The 19,254-nt window shown below is 43.1% G+C and overlaps 2 protein-coding genes across 4 annotated transcripts in view; one reads left to right on the forward strand and one right to left on the reverse strand.

The window, feature by feature from the left end:
* Window positions 1-19,254, forward strand: part of LOC106084993 (putative uncharacterized protein DDB_G0288537) — a 298,030-nt gene that overhangs the window by 160,817 nt on the left and 117,959 nt on the right. The gene's annotated exons all lie outside the window — the stretch shown is intronic.
* Window positions 1-19,254, reverse strand: part of LOC106084998 (uncharacterized) — a 221,585-nt gene that overhangs the window by 118,664 nt on the left and 83,667 nt on the right. The gene's annotated exons all lie outside the window — the stretch shown is intronic.

Here is a 19,254-nt window from a genome sequence, read left to right on the forward strand (position 1 = left end):
TTAGATTAAAGTTCCAAAGTTATTCTAACAAAATTAAAGGTTAATGAATTGGGATATTTGGAGAAAGTAACTTCAATATTTATAATGGGGAATTTGTAATAAGTTAGTAGTCAACAAGTGCGTATTGTTGCACTTGTTGACTATTATTGATAGGATATCAAGCAGAAAATGAAAATTTTACCATGAACATTTCATTGAAGAATAGAGGCAACCTTCTCACATATCACTGATTGCTGTCCGATTTAAACTTAAGCTCCATGATAAGGGGTCTCCATTTTATAGCCGATTCCATACGGCGTGCCGCAGAGCGACATCTATTTCAGAAGTTTTTACATGGCGAAGTACCTCACAAATGTCGCCTTCATTAGGAGGGATAGCCACCGCTGAAAAATTTTTTTTGATGGCCTCGCCAGAATTCGAGCCGAGGCGTTCAACGTCATAGGTGTTCATGCCAACCTCTGCAAATTTGCCCATGAACATTCCATTAAGGAATAGGGGGAAACTTCTTACATATTGATGCTGTCCGATTCAAGTTTAAGCTCAATGATAAGGGGCCTCGTTTTTATAGCCGAGTCCGAACGGCGTACATTAGTGCGACACCTATTTGTGGAGAATTTTTTACATGGCTCTCATTCCAAATGGTACAGTACCTCCCAAATGTTGCCAGCATTCGAAGGGGATAACCACAGCTAAAAATTTTCATGATGTTCTCGCCAGGATTCGAACCCAGGCGTTCGGCGTCATAGGCGGATATGTTAACATCTGCGCTACGGTGGCCTCCAAGGCTACCATAGGCTTTATAATTGTTTGATATCGGAAGAGGGGCGGACCCTCCCCTTACCCCAAACACCACTCAAAAATAAAAGTGGACTGATCTGGACAATATTTAACTCAAATGATAGAAATTTGTCAATAGAGTATTAACTTGGTAATAAAAATTGGTTCCAGATACCTAGGGGACAGCCCCGACTCCAAAATCCCCTCAAATAGGCATATTGGACTATAATGACAATATGGGACTCAAATCAAAGGTTTTCGGTAGTATATTACGAATACGGTCAGGAAGGAGGTAAAGGCTTTATGATTTTTTGATATCAGAAGGAGGCGGACTTTCCCCCTTACCCCAAAAGTACCACCCAAAAAGAAAAGTGGACCGATCCAAACAACAAATGAAAAGTATTCGGGAGTAGAGTACGAATTTGGTATTAAAAATTGGATGCAGATAACTAGGAGCCGTCCCGACCGTAAAAGCTCCTAAAAAAAAGGCCTATTGTACGATCATGACTATACAGGGCGCCAAAAAATTATAAAAGTATTCGGGAATAGAATAGAAATATGGTTTGGAAGGAGCAATAGGCTACAAGATTTGTTAATGTCGGAAAATAGGTGGGCTCTAGTGCCAATCCAAGAGGCAAACAGCGACCGCAGAGCTGTTGGACCCCAGAGCTGTTTGGTCTAAGGAAGGACTACAGAAAACTCTTCAGCAGAGCAAAAGCCACAAGAGCACCACACGATTGGGAGCTCTATAATACTGAGCTAAGAAAATATAAGGGCGAGCTTAGAAAGCCTCAGATCAAATCCTAGGTAGAATTCTGCAGCTCCGTGGAGGATACATCTGAAGCCTCTAGGCTAAGGAAGATTCTGTCCTCGAGACCTACTTCGGTGGGGTATATCCACGGTGGCGTATGGACAATGTCTAGTGAGGAAACACTAGAACTACTCGTTTATACACATTTCCTGGGAAATTCTCCAACGGACAACGTGGCGCCAGAAGAGGTTGTCACTGATATGCATTCGTCGAAGGCCATTAGGGAAATAGTATCTGAGCCGAAAATCCTTTGGGCGATAAGAAGTTTCGACTCCTTTATGTCGCCAGGCCCTGATGATGTATCACCGGTTGAATTACAAGCTGTGTCTGATAGGCTGGTTCCCTGGCTTAGGGAGATAAACTCTGCTTGTATTAGAATGTCATATATACCTGTGGGATGGAGGGACACGTAGGTCATTTTCATTCCGAAAGCAGGATAGCCCTGCCATACGAAGGCGAAAGATTTTTGTCCTATTAGTCTGCCATCCTTTATGCTAAAGACTCTTGAGAGGTTGATATATCTTAGGGCAAAATCCCTGGAGATCGTCTGTCGCGGCAGCAGCATTTCATATAGTAAAGGCAAATGCACTAAAACAGCTCTTTACTCTTTACGAATAATGTAAAACTGACGTCAATCATGAAGGACTTGGGGTTTATAGGCATCAACTCTTCCGTAAGAAAGTTTATTAATAACTCACTTACTAAAAGATGCTTTGCAGCAGACATGGGATCTGTGAGGAACACCTCAAGGATTTCAGCAGAGGAACTCCTCAACGAGATGTACTGTATCCTTTACTTTGGAATTTAGCCAATAAAAATATATTATTGTCTCTGGAAGAAAAAAGCGTAAAAGTGGTCGCATATGCTTATGATGTGGCAATTGCCGTTAGGGGAAAGTTTCCCAGCACCCAGAAAGTTTCAACGTTCAGCAACAAAGTGGGCTACCGAAAGTGGTCTGGGTATAAATCCGTGAAGTATTTCTTTTCAGCATGAGATACAAGTTGCCTACAGTGGAACCTGTCTCCTTGGGTGGAGAGAATGTTCCATTTACAGAAAGCGCAAACCACCTGAGTGTTTTGCTGGACAGATTGCGGCGACCACTGCCGTGAGGTTAAGGGAGCATTCTCATTGGTCATGTGGCGGCTACGGACGCTGTGTCATCCTTGATACAATATCCGATGTTCCAGGCAGTGTGAATTACACCATACCTGAGCCACGTTTTGATAAAAAGTACTGTACTTCTGTTCCTGTTAGAACCGATTGGAACTACGATATCCCTGGTAACAGAAGTTACATAGACTTCTATACGGATGATTCCAAACTAAACGACCAGGTGGACTTTGGGGTGTACTGTAAAGATCTAGAACTGGTCATATCGAAGAGGTTACCCGACCACTGCAGTGTGTATAAAGGAAGTGGTGGAATTGCATAAATAGTTATCTTCTCAGACACAAAAACCGCCCTCGACTGTTGCAGATCACTCAACGTGATGACTGAACAGTTCAAAATTCACCTGTTCTGGGTGCCGGGCCACAGATATATCCCAGGGAATTCTAAAGCAGACGAGCTTGTGAGACTAGCAACTACCTTACACACTCCAGGGACACTGGGATCTGTGCGTATTCCTCTAGCGACATTTAAGCTAAGTTTTCAGGATCAGGCCCTAAGGACAACGAATGATAGATGGTCACAAAGAGGGGCATTCCAAAACTATGTGGCCTAATCTAGACTCCAAGAGGTCTACTGCGTTGCTGTCATTGGCTTGAACAGACGTCTCAGTCATTGTGTACGTCATGACAGGTCACTGTCTAGTCGGAAAGCATGCTGACAGACTGAAGGTTGGCAGCAACGACTTTTACCGAAGCTGTGAGAACATCGAAGAAATGAAGAGACTTCGTTTTCTGTGTGTGTCCCGCATAGCAGTCAGAAGGAGTTCCACTTTAGGTTCTCATTTCTTTAAAAATCTGTCTGATTTAGCGGATGTGAGCATTCGCAAGTTATTGGGCTTTTTAAAGCGATCTGGATGGTTCAGCGGTAGAAACTATTGGGTTGCCCAAAAAGTAATTGCTGATTTTTCATATAGTCGGCGTTGACAAATTTTAAGCATTAATCGAATTGGATCGTCATGTAACTGAGTGTGAGACAGAAGAGAAGTTAAATATACCAAAATCAACCGTTCATTATCACATAAAAAGTCTTGGACTGGTAAAAAAGCTTGATATTTTGGTACCACATGCATTGAAAGAAATTCATTTAACAAATAATCGAATCAACGCTTGGGATATGCAGCTTAAACGCAATGAATTTGATCCGTTTTTAAAACGAATCATAACTGGAGATGAAAAATGGATTGTTTACAATAACGTTAGTCGAAAACGATCATGATCCAAGCATGGTGAACCAGCTCAAACCACTTCAAAGGCTGATATCCACCAAAAGAAGGTTATGCTGTCTGTTTGGTGGGATTGGAAGGGTGTGGTATATTTTGAGCTGCTTCGAAGAACCAAACGATTAATTCGGATGTTTACTGTCAACAATTGGACAAATTGAATACAGCCATCAAGGAGAAGCGAGCAGAATTGGTCAATCGTAAAGGTGTCATATTCCACCAGGACAACGCTAGACCGCACACATCTTTGGTCACTCGCCAAAAACTGAGTGAGCTTGGCTAGGAACTTTTGATGTATCCACCATATAGCCCAGACTACCATTTATTTCGATCTTTGCAGAACTCCTTAAATGGTAAAACTTTCGGCAATGATGAAGCTATGAAATCGCACTTGGTTCAGTTTTTTGCAGATAAAGGCCAGAAGTTCTATGAGCGTGGAATACTAAATTTGCCAGGAAGATGGCAAAAGGTTATCATTTCTAAGTATTATTAAAAATGCATTTACTTTCTTTTAAAAAATCCGCAATTACTTTTTAGGCAACCCAATAGAAGGCATCTTCCTTCTTTTGTTCCTGTTGTATCATAATGGACGTAAACGTCTGAGTCTGATGGCAGACTGCCACTTAAACCTAACCTAACCCATGTAAATGTTCGCAAATCTAACAGCACCTCGCTAGCTAAGGTGATAATGAATTTGGATTACCAGTGCGGGAGTCTGGGTTCGATCTCCATCAGAGGTTTGCAATTGTCGCCGCTATGGTATCGTAATGGACAAAAGAATTTCTTAGTAAGTCTTATAGCAGACCGTCTCCTAACTTTACCTCAATTTGATTGATTTAACATAAGAAACTAAAAGACCTGCCTCTTTTTTCTTCCTCTATTTCATTACATTGTCTTACTTAGTCTGCATACAGATTGCAACCTTAAACATTACTAACCTTAATTCATGCCAGTAAGAATTTACTGAATTTCTTCTCAAATTCTTCAACTCAATATAAAGAACTTATTTTGTCTTAAAGCTTATGTTTTATTAATAAACCTTAAACATTCGATACTTTATGATTGTCCCTTGCGTAGAGTTCGAATAAATTTACGAAAGCAAAATGAATAAAACTAAATTTTTATTGAATATAAACCAAAGTCAATCATATGTAAAATCGAGTTAGGACTTTAAAATCGAATGATTTTCCAAAGGATTGCATTCTTCCGGCCATGGCAAAGAAGAGCAAAGCAAGCATAACTACAAGGCATTCATTTGGTATGCTGATTTTATGTAGCTGCTACTCCCCTTCCCCCACTGCTTGGCAAATTCAAACGGGCCACAATGCAAAAGAATGTATTCATTGGAAAATATTAAATTTATTTACAACATTCATGTAGAAGCAAAGCCGGCGTCTCCTCCCCAGTTATGTTTATCGATGATCGTAAAATCGTAGAGATTTAATATTTCATATTTATTGATAGGGAAATAAAGCCAAAACAATGCTGCCGCTGCTGCTACTTCAACAAAAAACGAAATCTTCTATTCTATGAATACAAGAATAACAACAACAACTAGAAGATGAGGAAGTAGCAGAGAGTTCTGCAGCAATACTACACTTCAATGTCCATAGAGCATGGCAGCCGTCCCATAAAACATTCATTATTTTACCTTGATTTTATTTATCGATATTTTAAAGTAGAAAGGACAACGGAAGTGAGTCCTTTTATTTTACTGCTCCCCACAGGACACTGCTGAACCATACACCTTGGGCTTGCGAATGGTAAAAGAAAAAGAATGGAAGAAGAGGTAGTGCCTTCACATATTGTTGCAGTTACTTATTGCGGTGAGGTTGAATGTTGATGGTCCTGGTGATACACAGCTCTCGGATAACCTGTTACACCTGGATGGTTTTTATTATTTATTGGCAAATAAACAGATTGCTTTGCTTTGCCTTGCTTAAGCAAAGCAAGGGAAAGGCATTCCCTGGAAAACAGCATTACGCTTTTAAAGCGATGAACACACACATACGAGTTTTTATGTTTATTCTTGCTGCCGCCGTTAGATATGTTGTTGTATGCCAGCGCTCTGAAGGCATAACTTGGCACTTTAATGAAATATAAACGCATTGAAATGAAAATTCTTATGATGTATGTACATTAGAAAGGTCCTTAAAATGAGACAATAAACTTTTCTTTACAAACTGTATTCCATAAGGGAAGGAAGGGAAACTTGTCTAAGATCAATGAAGCATTCGATACCAACAGCATTTTATTGTCACTCTTATGGGTGACCACCATGAATGTTCTACTACCGATGCTATATGGAAGAAATGAAAGGATTCGAACCTGTCTGGCACGCAAGTGACCTTACGATACTTCTAAATGGCAGCAATCCGAATCAGCTATGCGGAAAGGCTGGAAGGGTCTTGGAGATAGCTAACAACAGGGCTAGGCCTAGGGGAAAGAGAGAAAACTAAAATCTGCTTGCTAACAAAGAAGAAGAAGATTGACCGATTCAAAGAGCCAAGTTTCCTAAACAGAAGGATTTTGATATACGAAAGGGGTACATTTTTAAAAGCGATCTTGAATTGAAAACTAAACCGAGTTTCAAATCCAGAAGCACACCTATGTTAGGCACCATGCAGGAGGGTCGAATGCTCAAAATGGGCCCTGAATTCAAGGATAGTCCATTGGCTCCAGTATGGTGGACGGCTGAGTTGTATGGTGGACGGTGATGGAGAAACAGATGCAGCATAAGGACTTAATGGACATGCTCAGAGAAAATGTTGTATTGGCGTATGCGGAGCGATGCGGAGAACCACACTCATTAGGGCACTGAACACTATTCTAGATATCCGATCCATAGGTTAGGTTAGGTTGAAAAGAGGGTGCAGATATTAATACGCCCCATGCAACTTTGAACATACACCTAAGCCAGTAATCGGCTTGTTGTGCGCTCTAAAAACTATAAAGTAATCTCTAAAAATTCCACCATTGTAGCCGTTGAGTGAAGCGGAAGTGTTTTTATTTCGCTCCTCAAAGAAAAAAAATAAATATATATTCGTATCTCGGAATAGGTACTACCTATTACGAAAAAAAAAAAAATTAAAACCTTTTGGAGTAGGCTAGAAATGGACTCCAAAGACTCAACATCTGCGGTGGTGGCGTCAGACCGCAGCATGTTGTCCTCCCCTCCTATATATATGGGTGCCTTGACACCTTTAGTCGAGAGTAATGCTTCAAGCGCACTACTAGTCGTCAGACTAATAAATGAGGAAGAGACGGATAAACCAGAGGGATGCACAGATCGTCCCCAGCCTTTAAGTAAAGGTGGAGTTTTTGACTCGGATTCAGACAGCGACTGTGTCAATGAATCAGTCATCTCAGCCGAATCAAGAGATGAGGGCATCAGAATGACAGCAGAAGTGAGAGGTGGCTTTGCTAAGCTTACAAGCAGACCGAGAAAGCGATCCGGTGTACGTCGAAGGCGACAGAGGAGTATGTACCGGCAGCGAAATCGGGCAAAAGTGCAGGATGCTGGAAGGGATAGAACTGACATTCCAAGCAATTCTACGGAAGCTGGAATAAGAATCAGATGTCCCGAAGAGCATAACACTGCTAAAATACTGAAGAAGAAAAAGAGTTCCCCGCTTTCAAGTACTCTGGGGAAAACCAAGCCAGCCATCCCGCAATGGAGACTCCAAACTGTGTACTGGGAAGGTAGATAAAGTTGGAAGAGGAACGAAGGAAGCGCGCACGGCCCCTGAGTGTGACTTCCAAAAGGAGGCCACAGCCATCGCGGAAGGGGAAGATGGTCACTGAGAATGGAAAGGAGCCGCCCTCTTACGTCAGAGTGGCAAGGAAGCACAACAGAGATGAGCTGACTTATGCAGTCATCAATATCGGCTGTGCATCCGGTAGGATTCTACCAGATCGTGGGTCCCAAGTGGAGGATCTGGTTAACGATCGGATTTTTAAACATGTGTCGAACTCTGTAGAGGTTCGACACAGTATAGAGGGGAGTATAGAGGGGACATCTTTACGCTGCGTTTTGCGTCGGCGGAATGTATTGATACCGTCAAACAGCTTGTGAGAGGTATTCGAGCTCCCTGGGAGGGCGCAAAGCTCGACCTGGTTAGAAAGATGGATATCCCCCAGATCACAAAGGATACGGTCTTCATTAAGGGATGGGGCAGCATTTTGCGACGGAACGCATGTTGGGATTCTTGGGCAAGCAAAACCAAGGTTTGGTCGCAGAGAAGTGGGAGGTCTTCCACAGGGAGGAGAGGGAGGAAGGAACTCTCTTTGTGGTTGGCATTGATCAAGTCTCCGTGACAAGTTTGGCTAAGACTTAAGGCATGGCGCACTACAGGAGCAAAGCTGTCTTTTTCAAGATTGGGAAGACTAGGATAGGCAGAAATTTTCATGCTGTGACATCAGGTCGTGAAGTGACTGGTGACTCAACACCAACCAACAAACAGGGGGTCGACAACGGGACAATCACGGCATCTCTCAATATTGGAAAGACTAGAAGAAGCAATGATCCTAAGGCTAAAATATCAGGCAGTGCAGTGGCGAGGGACCCAACACAGCCTAACAAACAGGAACCCGACGACGGACCCATCACTGACTTAAAGATTCGGAATACTGGGATAGGTAAAGATCCTAATGTTGAAACATTAGGCAGCGCAGCTACAGGAGACTCAATGCCAACGAACAGGGAGGCGATGAAGGTACCATCACCTACTCGCAAGAAGCCCATTTACTTAAGATTTGGAGGGCTAAGATAGGCAAAGATCCTAGTATTGAAACACCAGGCAGAACAGGGAATGGAAACCCAATAAAGCTTAACGAACAGGGACCCGACGATGGAACCATTACCGACTTTATAAAAGTCGGAAGACGAGGCAATGAACCTAAAACGATGACATCAGTGCAGTGACAGGAAAGTCAAGGCAGTCTAAAGAACGATGGACTGAACCATATCAACTACCAATTATTCTATGCTATCACTGGTACTCGGCCGAGGATGACAAACGAAATGCTCCAGCGTCTCATCATCTTCCCCGCATGCCTTAAGTGAGCTCGTAGTCCTATGTGTCCCGTTATGAAACCAATAGCTATACTGGCCTTCTTCTTGCTTCCTTTCAGTAATAGCCTCGCCATCTCACGATCTGGATTCCCCCATAGGATTTTCGCCGTTCTACCGACCGTTTCGCTGTTCCACAATGTTGCATGCGCATTCGTCGCCCACTCCCTTAACTCGGACTGCGTCGACCCGAAAGGCTTCGGGTTAAGCAAGTTTATTGACGGCAGTCCTCTGGCCTTCACCGCCAAATCGTCTGCCCTCTCATTTCCCCTTACTCCGTTATGGCGCGGCACCCAAACGATGCGGATTTTGCCATCCTCAGAGAAGGCGTTAATCTCCTTCTTACACTGCAAGATTGCTCGCGACCTTACCGCCCTGGTTGTTATTGCCCTTATGGCAGTTTTACTGTCAGTGAAGATGTTCACCATTGACGTTCTCGCGTTAGCACCACACCACTTCACGCATTCCGTGATCGCCTGGATCTCCGCCTGCAGGACCGTATTATAGTCAGGCAGTCTAAAACAGATCTCAGTTCTTAGGTTCTCAAAGTAGACCCTCAGGCCCACTCTGTCCTCGAGCTATGATCCATTCGTGTAACATGATCTTCCAGATGGCAATACTAGGGTTCCGTCATTTCAAGACTGTGCCGATGGCAGCAGTGCCTCGCACTCGACTGCAAGGTTCATCTCAGGTATCCAATCGGAAAGCACTTCCCTTCCTTCCAGGTTTCCTATCGTTGTCGGTGAAAATGTTCACCATTGACGTCCTCGCGTTAGCACCACACCCCTTCATGCATTCCGTGATCGCTTGGATCTCCGCCTGCAGGACCGTATTATGGTCAGGGAGTCTAAAACAGATCTCAGTCCTTGGGTTCTCAAAGTAGACCCTCAGGCCCACTCTGTCCTCGAGCTTTGATCCATGCGTGTAACATGATCTTCCAGATGGCAGTACTAGGGTTCCGTCATTCCAAGACTGTGCCGATGGCAGCAGTGCGTCGCACTGGACTTCAAGGTTCATCTCAGGTATCCGATCGGATGCCTCTTCCCTTCCTTCCAGGTTTCCTATCGTCGCCTCGACTATATCGCGATGGTATGAGCTGCTCCCATACTCAATCCATTCTTCCATCGCCTTAAGTCTCATAGCCGCAGTGACTGCCTCATACTTAATCTGTATGTCAATGGGTCGGATATCTAGAATAGTCTCCGACCCATAGACATACAGATTAAGTATTAGGCAGCCACTGCGGCTATGAGACTTAAGCCAATTACAAAATGGTTAGAGGATAGGAGCAGGTGGCATAATCGAGGCGGCGATGGAAAACCTGGTAGGAATGGAAGAGATTTCGGATCGATATTTGCGCCACACTTGAGGTCAAGTGCGAGGCGCAGCTGCCAGAGTCAAACTTCTGGATTGCTGAAATGTTGGTATTGTCCTTAGGAAGTTTATGTTACACGGATGGATTAAAGCTAGAGAACAGAGTAGGCCTGGGGGCCTACATTAAGCACCCTGAGACTGACATTAGTTTCCGACAGCATGGCTGGGAACCGGACGTTCACGTAATGCGTGAGGTGGTATGGTATTAAAGCGAGGATGTCGAGTATGAACATCTTTGCAAATTCAAATTGGCCCATGAACATTCCATTAAGGAATAGGGAAAAACTTCTAACATATCATTGAGCACTGCCCGATTCAAGTTTTAGCTAAATCTTTTAAATTGCTGCTAGGAAAATTTTTAATTTCCTCTTTCGTTTGCTGCTTCATCTAAACTGCATGGAGGCGTTAATAGCAACAAGGCAAGCTGCATTTTTTTCTCACAGCAAAGAAAATGAAAACAACTGTGGAGAATTTTCTGGCATTCGTTCACAAAAGTGCCGACCATCCATTTTCTATTCACACCAACACTTATTATCATGTCAAGAATGAAAGACATTCAAACGGAAACCGAGCTAACGAATGGTACAGGGTGTGAGACAGAGAGAGAGAGAGGAGCAAGCGAATGAAACTTAAATGAACAGAGGCACTTGAAGTGACTGAAAAATTACATCAGACAAGTAAGAAATGAAAAAGAACGTCGCTGCCAACGCACATTGCAAACTAAGTTAGTGGCTGCAAACTGGGGGAATGGGGGAAATCCCCAACATCCATGCAAATAGTCTGCCAGTTCCTAGCTACAACAAGTCGCTCACAAGTGCGTGCTTGGATAGGAAAAACCCCTTGAATTGACAGTTGAAGTTACAATGGAGACATCTTTAACACGATGCGACAGCCACGGCGATATGACTTGACTTTGAGATATGCAAATCAAACAGAGCCCTAGAAGAACTTGAAATCAGTCAAAAGAAGAAGGCGACAAATTGAGATAAGGCCAAAGCAAAAACTAAATAATCTAATAAAGGCGGGCAGATGCAAATATCATGAAGTGAAATGAAACAGTCCGCCACAACGTCCGAAGGCGTCTTCTACAACACCCACACTTATCACAAGAAGACTTTAAAGACTACACCATTTCCAATGAGCGTTTTTGAAGGAACAGAAAAATTGTTACAGGCAGAAGCTAAGTTAATGGGTGGTTACTGATAAGCAATTGACCATGTGTGTTAAAAGTTTTGAAAATTCATAAAAAAAACTATTTTCAGAGAAATTTGGTCTTTAGAGAAAATTTTGTGTTTTCCTCCCAGTCAGAATGAGGTCCAAGCAGCAGCTAACCGAATGAAGAACAACAAGGCAGCAGGATCCGACGGGTTACCCGCTGAACTATTTAAGACAGGAGGCGCCAAGCTAATAAGGCGTATGCATCAGCTCATCTGGCTAGAAGAACACAGCAATCTTGCTAGAAGAACACATACCCGATGATTGGATCCTCAGGATACTTTGCCCTATACACAAGAAAAGAGACTGTGCCACTACAAAGGCTTTGGACCTGGTAAATTCACCCTAGACCAGATATTCACGCTGAGCCAAATACTCGAAAAGACCCGCGATGGACAAATCAACACCTACCATCTCTTTGTTGACTACAAAGCCGCTTTCGATAGCCCTATCGGTTCGAAGGTATTTCCAGCAATGTCAGAGTTTGGTACCCAGCAACTTTATCTACCTCGGCACCGCCGTAACCGAAACGAATGACAATGATTCTTTGTGAACCGTTGAGTGCAGCGGACATTTTGTTATTTCACTCCGCAAGAATATTCCTGTAATTCGTAATAGGTCATTATTTTTGGCAGAAAAATTTAAGTCACTCAAGGATAGCTGCGATAGAGGTATCCATTAGGCGGTTGATGATCTGCGTCTATTTCCAGTAGAGCGGCAGATCTGGAGCCCGAGAGTAGTCTTAGAATAGACTCCAAAAACCCAACAGCTGCGGTGGTAGTATCAGGCCGTAGCATTCTGTCTGCTGCTGAAAGCTCGACTTGTGGAGTGGCTGCTCCAGGCTCTACTAGCCGACAGACGACTGTACAGCAGGGGCTTATGACGAAGACACCTGGTTTGAGTCTTAAGGACAAGGTCGAACCTATTCTATCTTCGAATACCTACAATTTGCCTAAGCCATCGATCTTCCCCGGCAAACCACCACGCTTTTTAAGAGATTGGAATATTAGAAGACGTATCGCTCTCAGGTTTATGGAGAGGCTTGGTGCGAATGATTCTAAAACTCTCACTAATAGGGAGAGAGACTCCCTAAACTGGGCTCTGGAATTCGCTGCACAGGCTACCCCAAAGACTACATCTCTAGATTCGAAAACTGCGCCGCAGTAAGCCAAAAGTCTGCGGTCACATGGAGGGCATCCCATGCCTAGAAGAACTTTGGCGAACAATAGTAAGATGGGTCCAAGAACCTTTGCTAATGTCGCTAGGGACAGTTTGGTAATGACAGTTGTCGACAAGGAAGATGAACATGGCTGCATACCTTGGAATAATTGGAGTGGGATAATCAATGGACTGTCATCAGTATGCTCCGATGTTCTTGTGGAATTTCCTGGGTCTCCTCCAGTTTGTGACGTTGCATGCTGGTATCAGGGCCGATAATTTCCTTCGAGGATCAACGCTCATTTGAAATGCTTCGATGTGAGCCAAAAAAAGATTGGTGGGATCTGGCCAGGTGCAGCGCTAGATTTAGGCAATAAGGAAGATATTCCTTCTCGACCAACGGTGCATTATTGGACATCAAGGATTCCCTTAGATCCTGAATCCATACTTGGAAGACTAAGGGAATATAATCGCAATCTTTCAACCGCCGACTGGAAGATTGGTAGATTGGATGAGACTGATGGTGACCGGAGACAGGCAATACTCATACTAAACTCCGGCTGTCTCGCAGACCTCATCAAGTCTGAAGGAGTTGTATCCTACGGACTCAACAAGTTGAAACTGAAAGTCTTTAAAAGCGGTGGGGTTGGGGAATTGAGGAGACGACTCAGCAGTTGTTGCTGAACAATTGCATGAGGAACTATCGACCACATCCCTTAAGCCTGAAGGATTTCAGGAGACTGAAAATCCCCCTGCCGCAATCGAGATAGAAGGGGATGGCATCGAAACGGGACTCGACAAGTCCTGTGCAGGTGGGTCATCCAGTTAGACTGGCTCTAGGCAAAGGCCCTATACACCTTCAAGAGAGCCATTGGCAAATGTTAGGTTCTTAGACATATATTGCTATATGGTGTTGTGGTCTGGTGGACGACGCTTCAAAAGTCTGCTGCTCAATACCCAACCGGATTCAAAGGAGGACTTGTTGGTGCATGATAGCCGCACTGAGGGTGACACCATCTGATGCACTGAATTTAATATTTCATCTAATGCCCCTGGACATTGTGGCTAGACAAATTGCAGCAATCACTGCCGTGAGGCTGAGGGAGCGTTCTCATTGGTCTTGTGGCGGTTACGGACACTGTGTTATCATTGAATAAATTTCCGATGGACCAGACAGTGTGGATTACACCCTACCTGAACAGCTTTTTGACAAAAAGTACTGTACTACTGTTCCTGATAGAATCGATTGGAACTACGATATCCCTGGTAATAGAAGTTACATTGGCTTCTATACGGATGGTTCCAAAGTAGACGACCAGTTGGACTTTGGGATGTTCTCTAGAGATATAGAACTGGTCATGTCGAAAAAGTTACCCGACCACTGCAGTGTGCATCAAGCGGAGATCCTTGCAATTAAGGAAGTGGTGGAATGGCTAAGGTATAATGTCAAAACGACGATTGGCATAAAAATCTTCTCAGATAGCCAGGCAGCCATTAAATCCCTGGACAACGTATTTCTTAATACAAAAACCGCCCTCGACTGTCGCAGATTTCTCTCAAGATAGGTGAAAAGTTCAAAATTCACCTGTTCTGGGAGCCGGGCCGCAGAGATATCCCAGGGAAATGTAAAGCAAACGAGCTTGCGAGACTAGAAACTACCCTAAACATTCAAGGGATACTGGAATCTGTGGGTATGCCTCTAGCGATATGTAAGCTAAGTTTTCAGGACCAGTTACGAAGGACAACAAATGATAGATAGTCACACAGAGGGGGCTGTGAGCATTCCAAAATTATGTGGCCTAATCTAGACTTGAAGAGATCTACCGTTTTGCTATCACTGGCTGGGACAGACGTCTCAGTCTATGTGCCGTCATGACATGTCACTGTCTAATCGGAAAACATGCTGACAGACTGAAGGTTGCCGGTAAGGACTTTTGCAGGATCAGTGAGGACATCAAAGAAGAAGAGACTATAGAACACCTTCTGTGTGTGTGTCCCGCCCTAGCAGTCAGAAGGAGATCCACTCTCTCATTTCTTTGAGAACCTGTCTGATGTAGCGGATGTGAACATTCGCAAGTTGTTGGGCTTTTAAAGCGTTTTGAATTGTTTAAAAGTAGACAGTCATCTTCCTTCTTCTGTTTCTGTGGTATCACAATGGACGGAAACGTCTAAGTGAGTCTGATGGCAGACTGCCACTTAAACCTTACCTAACCTAACCTTGTCTTTAGAAACATTTTCATAGAAACTTTGTTTTTAGAAATTCTGCCTCTAGGAAAATTTTATAGATATTGTATCTTTAGGTAAAATTTCATTAAAGTTTTATGTTTAGGGAAAATTTTTTAGAAAATTTGTCTAAAGGTAAAATTTCATAAGAATTCTGTTTTTGGGGATAATTTCATAGACATTTGTCGTTGGGGAAAATATCACAGAAAGTTTGTCATTAGGAAAAATTCCATAGAAATGTTGTCGTAGTTAAAATTTGATAGAAATTTCGCATTTAGATAGAATCTCAAAGAAATTTTGTCATTTGGGAAAATTTCATAGAAATTCTGTACAAGGAAAATTTTATTGAACATTTCATAGAAGTTCTGTGTTTAGAGAAAATTTCATAGAAATTTTGTCTTTGGATTAGAGCGCATACAAATTTTCTCCGTAGAGCAAATTTCATGGAAATTTTGTCTTTAGAGAAGATAGAAATTTTGCCCGTAGAGCAAATTTCATGGATATTTTGTCTTTCGAGAAAATGGAATAAAAAATTTGATTTAGAGAAATTTTCATAGAAATTTTATCTTTAAAGGTATTATTACCCAAACTAGTGTCTTTAGAGAAAGAAATTTTGTCAATTGTATGTCAGGGTTCAAATTTTGCACCATTGATGCTTATGCCTCATCGTCAGTGTCCGACTAGAGTTCATTCTTACAAGTCTCGTTTGACCTTGTCATGAAGAGTTTCCCTATTCATCCAGGCTCGGTTATAAGAACAGTGGGATCACTCTTTCTTAGGTCTGCATAAGTGCGATGTGGACAACCGACCGCTGTCGAAGTACCTTTGGAGACCCACTTCAAAGTGGGCGTAAACTGTAAGCCTTATCCAATCGAATACTCCACTTACACATGGCAGGTCTGTTCCTGTCTTGCTTGGTAGGGGACACACCATTTCCAGTCATATGCCAGACTCAAGCCTTCAGCAACAACTGCTAAGTTGGCTCCTGAGCCCCTACCATAGCGCATCTGTACACCTCAAGCCCAACCTTATTGAATCCGAAGGTTACTTCTAGTCTCTTGGAGGCGCAGAGGTTAACATGTTCGCCTATGACGCTGAACGCCTGGCTTCAAATCCTGGCGAGACCATCAGAAACAAGTAAAAAGGCGTAAAGTTCGGCCGGGCCGAACTTTGGATAACCACCACCTTGGGTATATATGTAAACCAACTTTCCTCAAAATCCGGTGAAAATAGCATACCTTATGTCCCATGGCAGTTTTATCGAAATATGATCCGATTTAAACCAAATAAGTACAAGTCATTGTTCAATTGTGTATAACAAAATATTGGTCTTTTTAGTAGCTATATCTAAAAATAAACCGATCTGAACCGTATACAACATGGATGTCGAAAAGCCTAACATAAGTCAATGTTTCAAATTTCAGTTAAATCGGATTATAAATTCGCCTTTTTTGGGGTCAAGACTTTAAATCGAGAGATCGGTCTATATGGGAGTTATATGCAAATCTTGATCGATCTAGGCCAAATTGCAGAAAGTTCTCGAAGGGTCCAACATAACTCACTGTCTCAAATTTCGGCGAAATCGCACAATATATGCGCTTTTTATAGCCTCAAAACCTTAAAATCGGAGGATCGGTCTATATGGCTGCTATATCCGAATTTGGACCGATATGAGCCAAATTGAAGAAGAATGTCGAAGGGCCTAACACAGCGCACTGTCCCAAATTTCAGCAAAATCGGATAAAAAATGTGGCTTTTATGGGCCTAAGAACCTAAATCGGAGGATCGGTCTATATGGCAGCTATATCCGAATCTGGACCGATCCGGTCCAAATTAACGAAGGATGTCGAAGGGCCTAATAAAACTCACTGCCCCAAATTTCCGCGCAATCGGATAATAAATGTGGCTTTTATGGGCTTAAGACCCTAAATCGGCGGATCGGATCGATGGACCGATTTGAGCCAAATTGACGAAGGATCTCGAAGGGCCTAACACAACTCACTGTCCCAAATTTCCGCACAATCGGATAATAAATGGGCTTTTATGGGCCTAAGACCCTTAATCGGAGCACCGGTCTATATGGCAGCTATATGAAAGTCTGGACCGATCTGAGCCAAATTCACGAAGGATGTTGAAGGGCCTAACACAACTCACTGTCCCAAATTTCAGCAAAATCAAATAACAAATGTGGTTTTTATGGGCCTAAGACCCTAAATCGGAGGATCGGTCTATATGGAAGCTATATCGAAATCTGATCCGATCAGGGCCAAATTGAAGAAAAATGTCGAAGGGCCTATGACAACTCACTGTCCGGAATTTCAGCAAAATCGGAAAATGTGGCTTTTATGGGCCTGAGACCCTAAATCGGAGGATCGGTCTATATGGCAGCTATATCCAAATCTGGACCGATCCGGGTCAAATTTCCGAAGGATGTCGAAGGGCTTAACGCAACTCACTGTCCGAAATTTCAGTAAAATCAGATAATAAATGTGGCTTTTATGGGCCTAAGACCCAAAATCGGCGGATCGGTCTTTATGACAGCTATAACAAAATCTGGACCGATCCGGGCTAAATTAACGAAAGATGTCGAAGGGCCCAATACAACTCTTTGTCTCAAATTTCGGCGAAATCGGACTATAAATGCGCTTTTAATAGCCCCAAAACCTTAAATCGAGGGATCGGTCCATATGGCAGTTATATCCAAATCTAGACCGATCCGGGTCAAATTTCCGAAGGATGTCGAAGGGCTTAACGCAACTCACTGTCCGAAATTTCAGTAAAATCAGATAATAAATGTGGCTTTTATGGGCCTAAGACCCAAAATCGGCGGATCGGTCTTTATGACAGCTATAACCAAATCTGGACCGATCCGGGCTAAATTAACGAAGGATGTCGAAGGGCCCAATACAACTCTTTGTCTCAAATTTCGGCGAAATCGGATTATAAATGCGCTTTTAATAGCCCCAAAACCTTAAATCGAGGGATCGGTCCATATGGCAGCTATATCCAAATCTAGACCGATCCGGGCCAAATTGACGTAGGATGTCGAAGGGCTTAATACAACTCACTGTCCCAAATTTCAGCAAAATCGGCTAATAAATATGAGTTTTATGGTCCTAAGACCCTAAATCGGAGGATCGGTCTATATGACAGATATCTGGACTGATCTGGGCCAAACTGACGAAGGATGTCGAAGGGCCCGGCACAACTCACTGTTCCAAATTTCAGCATAATCGGATAATAAATGTGGCTTTTATAGCCCTTAGACCCTAAATCGGCGGATCGGTCTATATGGCAGCTATATCCAAATCTAAACCGATCTGAGACAAATTTCCGAAGGATGTCGAAGGGCCTAACACAACTCACTGTCCCAAATTTCAGCAAAATCGGATAATAAATGTGGCTTTTATTGGCCTAAGAACCTAAATCGGCGGATCGGTCTATATGGGGGCTATATCAAGATATAGTCCGATATCGCCCATCTTCGAAATTAACCTGCTAATGCACAAAAAAATAATCTGTGCAAAGTTTCAGCTCAATATCTCTATTTTTGAAGGCTGTAGCGTGATTTCAACAGACAGACGGACGGACATGTCTAGATCGTCTTAGATTTTTACGCTGATCATTGCGCACAAAATGACAAAATGAATATACCCCCATCCTTCGGTGGTGGGTATAAAAATGTTCAGCGGTGGTTATCTCCTCCTTTGTGAGGTACTATGCCATGTAAAACTTCTCTCCAAAGAGGTGTCGCACTGTGGCACGCCGTTCGGTCTCGGCTATAAAAAGCTTAAACTTGCATGGGACTGCACTCATTGATATGTGAGAAGTTTTCCCCTGTACCTTGTTCATGGTCAAAATTTGCAATTTTACTTCTTGTCTCCGGTTCCCATCAGGCTCTTTCAATCTAACAATCGTGCAGTCGGTGTTTTAAAGATTGGGACTGCAGTTCCTTGTAGATCTTCCAAGTGTGAATTGTGGCGTAAGAGATAGCCTGGCCATTAGCTATTCCTCTAGCCCAAAAGATGGAGCCTTTCTCCTTGTTGGTTTCAGTAGCAGGCAACATGCTATGGCTTGATATCACCACCCCACCTACTCCCGGGCCTTAAATCAGTTACTCCACTGGAAAGAGAGTCAGAGCAAACATCATTTAGAGCATGATAATGTTATGGTTGGTTGTCCTTCTGTAGTGGACATGTGCGGAACCCTGTAGAAGGTCCACCCATACAAATGATG

This window comes from Stomoxys calcitrans, chromosome 2, assembly GCF_963082655.1.
Source record: "Stomoxys calcitrans chromosome 2, idStoCalc2.1, whole genome shotgun sequence".
In the NCBI taxonomy this organism is placed as follows: domain Eukaryota; kingdom Metazoa; phylum Arthropoda; class Insecta; order Diptera; family Muscidae; genus Stomoxys; species Stomoxys calcitrans.